The sequence below is a fragment of the Sus scrofa genome, chromosome 9 (assembly GCF_000003025.6).
Source record: "Sus scrofa isolate TJ Tabasco breed Duroc chromosome 9, Sscrofa11.1, whole genome shotgun sequence".
NCBI lineage: Eukaryota > Metazoa > Chordata > Mammalia > Artiodactyla > Suidae > Sus > Sus scrofa.
In genome coordinates, this window is record NC_010451.4 from 88,033,633 (window position 1) to 88,040,601 (window position 6,969).

Here is a 6,969-nt window from a genome sequence, read left to right on the forward strand (position 1 = left end):
GCTTGCCATTCTGTCAGTTAATGTTTCCCTTGTATAGGTCAGAAGCCATGGGGGGAAGGGAAAAAAAAAGGGGTGTGGATCCTTCGCCAAATCCAGGTCAAGCTGTCTAACCAAACGGTAGCTGATTCTACTACTGACTCAGTCTCTGTTTCCTAGCCCCTGTAGTACCAAGAGACCTTTGCAGTAATGGAAACACTTCTTTTACTCCTGTGCACTGCCGTCTTCCCTGACTTCATGCAGAGAAACATGAGGGGCAAAATAATTGTAAGCATTACAGCCTTTCACTCTAATGACCTTGACTCTGCACTGGGATGAATGTCTAATTACCAAGAATTCAGCACAGACCACATTAGCAAGGCTGATGTTTGCTTTGCACACTGACCAACATCTGTTGTATCTTTGAAGCCGGGCTATTGGTTAGAGGAGCTGAATCCTGCTGTTCTCTTAAAAATGCGTGTTTTAAACAGAAGGTGCTGTTATAATATTTTGTTCTTGAGAAATACTGCATCATAGATTCAGGCTAAAGACTTGCAGCCCCGAAGAAACTATGAGCAAGTGGTTAGATTTTGAATCTAACCTGTATACTAACCCTAAAAATCAGAATTCATTCCCTAAACAAATCCTGAAAGTCAGAATGCATTTTGCTGTTTTGGTCATAATGATGAGACAGAGTTGACCACGTGATTGTCTCCTCACCATTCATAGCCATAAAATAGAAATGGCCTCCAAAGGGTATTAATGTGATTGATTTTAGAAACTATGTAGATACAACGTCTTTTTTTTTTTCTCCTGAATTTTGAGGGTAAAGAGAAGTTTGTTTTCTACAGATGCAGTATCATTGTCCCTTAATTTCAGCTTGTTAGCTTGTAATATAAATGGTAGGAAATAAAAAATTTCACATGCCTTTACCTTTGGAAATACCACAGTGATTAGATTTAATCAGTTGTTTTCCATTAACATTTTTCTGGGTAATGTGAACGATATATGTAGTCAAGTGTAATGTCAATTCAGGTTCAGACTCTTTTTGTTTGGAGAACCATTTTCTAGTATTATAAAACAGGTTACCTAATTATCTAAATTACTGAGCTCCTGAACTCAGTAACCAAACTGCCTGGTTTCAAAATTCAGCTCCTCTACTAACTGCCTGTGCAACTGTGGGAAAGTTAGTTAAGCCATCTGTGCATCAGTTTTTCACATCTGCAAAATAGAAAAATTAATAGAAATACTTTCTAGGATTCTGTATGGAATAAATGAATTTATTTAAGCAAAGCACTCAGAATAGGGCCTGACGCAAACTAAGTGCCATTTTCTATGTTTATTACTATCTTGAAACAGGTTTTCTAAAGTGGTAAGGCCACTCTAGTTACAATAAATACCTAAAGAAAAATTTAGATTAAGTCTTGTTACTGTGCCCTCTGGTTTTATACTGCTTCACATTTTTAATAGTAAATATCAACATCCATTTATGGATCTGATCAACTAAATGCTTTGCTTCTGTGTAAGAACTGTAATTTATTTTTATTGGGACACTAGCCAAATATAGATTTTCTGTTCTCTTCCTATCTTTTAGATTGTTTTGTTCTTAGAAAAGTTTCTAAAGAAATGTTTTTTTTCTTCAAGAAAGAATATGCTAATTGACTATGGACTTGATCTCCTGCTTTTAATGGAAGTCACCACAAATACAATTTTAAATGTTATACCTGGATATTATGCAGCATAATATATTGTAAGAGTTACAACATCACATTAGGACATCGCAATTCTCAGTTACATAAAATGTAAATCTTCCTGGAAATGAGGTGACAAATATACTCTGAAGGTTAGAAGCCTCAGAAAAGACTGCCTGACAGGAGCTGTAACCGGAGATTTCTCATCTCAAGATGTCTTCTCCCTGCTTACAGCCATACCTGACAATGGGCTTCTAGGGCTTCTTTAGAATCCATGAAGATGCAGGCTGATATGTACATAATATGCATGTATCACAGGCTATAAATGAATGTCACTGTAGAATGGTTATAGGCCAAAGTCTGTTAGAAATGAAAATAGCTCCCTATGTCTAGTGATCCAGATATCACTATCATTCATTCAAATAGCTTCCATTGTTTATGAAAACTGTTCTTTGGAATAGCACTGGTTCATCAAATCCAAAGTACCGATGAGGTTTTTTTTTTAGTTTATTATCTTTCTCATGCTCACAGTAACTTGATGTTATCTTTCTTAAAATTTCCATCTTTCCTGATTTGTAATGTGGTCTCCTGGATTTCTTTCTGTAATTTTACGTATGGGCCATTCTCTTTTATTATTTCTTATTTGACATCTTCCTTTTGCTCCCCAAAAAGTAGACTATCAAAATTTTGTTTCAAGTTCCCTGTATGTATGTCCCTAAATAATAGAAGAGCTTATATACATATGTAATGCCTTTATAAAAATGGATAGGACTTTTAAAATAGCATTTTCTTTTATGTAACCACATTTAATCCACCAGTCTCTGGGAAGTAGTATTTTTTTCATCCTCATTTAATGAAAGAGAAAACAGAATAAAAATGCTGCTTATTAATAAATGTGTAAAGTGATTGTAACTTCTAATTATTAGTAAAACATAAATGTTTTATACTATCTGATTACAAAAGTAATTCTTGTTCACTATAGGAAATATGGACAAAAAAGAAAAATGTAAAGAATAAAAAATATTTAGAATCCTAGAATATAGGTATAATGTCTAATAATTTTGCATATTTTTATTATCTTTTCACCTGTGTTTTGAATCCTGCATTTTTACAATCAACATTATAAGCACTTCCTTGGCATTAGTTATTCTTTAAAACATAATTACTCTCAAATTATGAATATAAACCCTTCTATTATTTAGGTCAAGTTAAAATGTAATTTCTAATAGCTACATAATGTTATTTAATCAGTCCCTTAAGATATTCAGCCTGTCTCCAATTTTTCATTATTTAAAATATTGAGCAAACTTAAGTTTGTCTTCATTTAAATCTGATTCTTTCCTTAAAAAGATAGAGAAGTTGAATTATCAGTAAACAGATATGATGATTTTTTAAAGTTTCTTGATACAAACTGCCTAATCGATTTCCAAAAAAGATCCTAAAAATTCATAACCCCTCCAGTAATATATGTGAGTACCAATTTCAACTCACTTTTACCAATATAAAATATTAGTATTTTAAAAAATCACTTTATCATTGCAGGAAATAGCATATTTTTTGTTAATTTACATTTCCCTCATGACTAATAAGGTAAATATTTTTTTCAAGTGTTTCATGGCCATTAATTTATTACATGCCAATTCTTAAGAATATTTAGTTGCTATGTAAATTCTTATAATGGTTGCTTTAAATTTTGGAAATGAGAACAGTTTTATTTATTTTGTATTTCATCTTAACTATCCTATTTTTTTCCAGTTCTTCTGGGATTGTGTGCTATTAATGTCAGTTTTCTTGTTTTGTTTGTTTAAACTTGAATCCATTCTTAGGAGTAACTCTTAAAATTGCTCTTTGCTCTCCATCCACTGCTACTGCTTTGGCTGAGGTGTGTATTATTTTCCTTGTCAATGTCTTACTGTGTTCTGGTCTTTCCTCTCTATTGCTGTCTATCCCTAAAGCAAGGATAGCACGTTGTTTTCTACTTTAACAATCTCTGCTGAGTCACTGTTGTCACACCATTAAGTCTGTATTCCTTAAAAGTAAGTAGCAGTCTGGTTATTCACAGTCTGATCCTATGTTCTTCTCCTTCCTCTCAGTCTTATCTTTTCCTTTCTCTCTCAGATTCTTCCAATCCAAATTTCAGCTCTTCACCCCCATGTCTGTCAAGCTTCAGCTCCACTGAAATTTTTACCATTTTCTCTATATGCCTTGGCTTTGGTAGTTCCATGACTTACACCTGCTGTTCCCTTTGGATACGTTTTCTTCAGATGGGTAATTACTTTTCTTCTTTTGAACTAGCATTTTTTTTTTTATACTGTGAGTTGCAACTCATTAAAAGGTTATAAAGTCGAGTTAGTGGGTCAAGACTGGCATTTTGGGAGCGGTTTGGAATAGAACATAGTAGAAAATATAAGGGTGTAAATACTGTTGTATGAAACCTAGGTGTTAGTTGTGTGCGTGTAATGGGTTACAAAGCGAAATGTGTTTTTTGCTGTTAGTTGTTTTTTTGAGGATTTTGAAATCTGCTGAGACACTGTTTAAGCAGCCAATTCAAATATCATTTTATCTATAAAGCCTTCCCTCTATTCCAAAAGGACAGTTAATAACTCCCTTTTCTGACTACATGCATAGCTACATTTTTTATAGAACTTATCATTTTGAAATTGGACAAAAGGCCTGTCTGTGTTAAAGAACTGATCACTGAACTGGGGGAAATTGGTTTACAGATCTATTTTACACATGCCACTTGGGCCTCTTAAGTATAAGAACCTGTCTTAATAATATGAAATACAGCCCATGGCAAAGAGATTCAGTGTAGATCCTCACTGCATGCTTGGTGGATCAATGAGTGAATGAACAAATTTCTGAATAAGACGACCTTGTCAAAGCTAGCTTCAGCTTTGTTTGCAAATGGGAAATGTCCCACACTGAAAACCAATTTGAAATATTAATAGAATATCTGCTACTTGGGAAAGTTTTAAAAGCCATTTAAATCTTTTTGATATGAGGATGTTGAACTGCTATATGGTTTACTGTAAAGGGTTATTGGGTTATACGACAAATATGCATGCACATAAGATTGGTCTTCAAGCTTTCGATCCATTGGAATCTGGGGTCCTGCCAGGTGTTGGGCATCATGCATGTCAGTGTATCACTATAGCAGCATCCATGTACTACCACAACATCCAAGTTTTTAAAAAAATAATCAGTGAGAGAGCTGGTTATTTGTAAATAAGAAACTAGACCTCTGGACATTTGGAAAAATGGATGATCATATATCTTTTCACTTCTTATGTGAAATGTTTGAGTATATTTACAAATTGTTTTCCTGTTAATGCAACTGACAATCCATAGTTTAACTCATCAATGGTATGTTATATTTTTTATCATAACTAATAAAACAGTAAATATTGATTCCTCTCAGACCACCATGGAACATCCATTCTTATTGATAGAATGAACATTGCAGCCTGGAAATAAGTTGCTGCTGATTAAGTGTTCACAGCAAGCTTTGTTTTGACCATATCCTACAAAATGGGACATGGCATACCTGCTTTATTTCTAACTCATAGAAACTTTGAAATGATTGATTTGGTACACCCGATATGCCTTCATCTCCTCATAAGACCATAGCATTTAGAAACATTAATTTTTCACCCAAAAGAGAAGTGGAATTGTCAATTTCTGAGAACATGGTCTTGGGAATCAGACAGATCTTGATTTGATCCCAACTCTTGCTGTTACTTGCTGAGTCAATTTGACAAAATTGTTTTAAACTTCATTGAGATTCAATCTAATTATCTATAAAATGTGGAGTCAAAATACATAGTAAAATGTATCTTATAGATATTATGGCATTAGAGATAATGTAGAAACTAACTCCACACCTGGCATATGGTACATTGTCAAAATGGCAGACAATTTTATTGTTTCTGAAATAGTTTACCTCCAACATAAATGAACTCTTTCTTTATCTTTGAGATTAATCCTACCCTCCTGTCATTTTTAGATATGAATAAAATTAGCTCCTTGATCTTGGACTGATTTCCAAATTAAGGAGATAATGACTTGCACTTCAGAGCTTTGTTCAGTTCCCAAGTTTGTTCTTCCTTCTCTGTCTCTTTCTGGCTAGGCCTCAGGCATTTAAATTACTAAATGAGCTTGCCTTTTGTCTTGTTCATCTTGTATTGTTACGCAATTAAAAGAAAAAAAAATTTTGATGATGCTGCCTCCTTCAGAAGGGCCACATCAAAAGGTAGAATTCACCAAAAATAATACACACTTTTTCCAAAGACACAAACAGTTCCTTGAAAAGGATGTCATGCTGTAATTTGTTTTGTGAATTCTATAAACCACAGAACATTTACTTTACTGTAAAATTTGACCTTTCTTCTGCGTTCTTTTTATGCCTACAAAGCTCTATCTTCTCTTCTTTTGAGAAGAAATATAAAAGCTAAAATTCTCTTTAAAGTATGTGTGTGTGTGCACTTGTGTGTGTATTCTCAATTGGATTTTATTAGAATACCGAGTTTAATTTCTAGCCAGGGTTCTTTTGCTTTATGCAATAATATTTTATGGAATGCAATCACTTGTGCAAAGACCAAAGAGAGGCCAATTTAAAACTTTACAAAAAGAATATTCTGTGCTCATAGGGTGATGGGAAATGCAATATGTATACTAAGCTCCACATTGCACCCCACCGAAAGCAGAGAAATCCCTATGAGTGATTTGATGGTAGTAAAATCTCTTTAGGGATTTTTGGATAAAGAAAGTAATAACAAGAAATGGGCACATAATTAAGTTTCCAAAGTGCACGTGTCACAAGCATCTTATCGTCCCTCTGGAGGGGAAATTTACTATTGACTTAGGTAGACATTTTCCCTGCTATGAGCCCATTAAAAAAAAAAATCAGCCTTTCCAAGTTCTCTAAACAGTTCTCTGTATGTGAGTTATAACAACACTTTAATGTCATTTGTGTTCTATTTTCCACTCATTATGGCAGTATTTTACAACCACCAGGTTGCTATAGAAATGAAAATAAACAAAGATTGGGAAGGATACATGTTGCAGGGACTTGTTCTGCCTTCCTTGCCTGAGTAAGTGAACTGTATTCTTCTCCGGACTTTCTTCCCCAGTTACCCAGTTGGTCTTTACCTATGGAACAAAGGTGACAAGTCTGCATTCTGATTTGTGTTGATTTTTTTTTCCAGATTCTTAAATTATTTTCATGTCTTTTAAGAATACATTAGTCTAAAAAAAAGAGAAAAAAATAGAAAAAAATAAAGGGAAGAAAAGAAAGGAGGAA

General features: G+C 33.8%; 1 protein-coding gene across 34 annotated transcripts in view; it reads left to right on the top strand.

The window, feature by feature from the left end:
- Positions 1-6,969, top strand: part of HDAC9 (histone deacetylase 9) — a 1,028,404-nt gene that overhangs the window by 869,233 nt on the left and 152,202 nt on the right. The window lies entirely within an intron of this gene.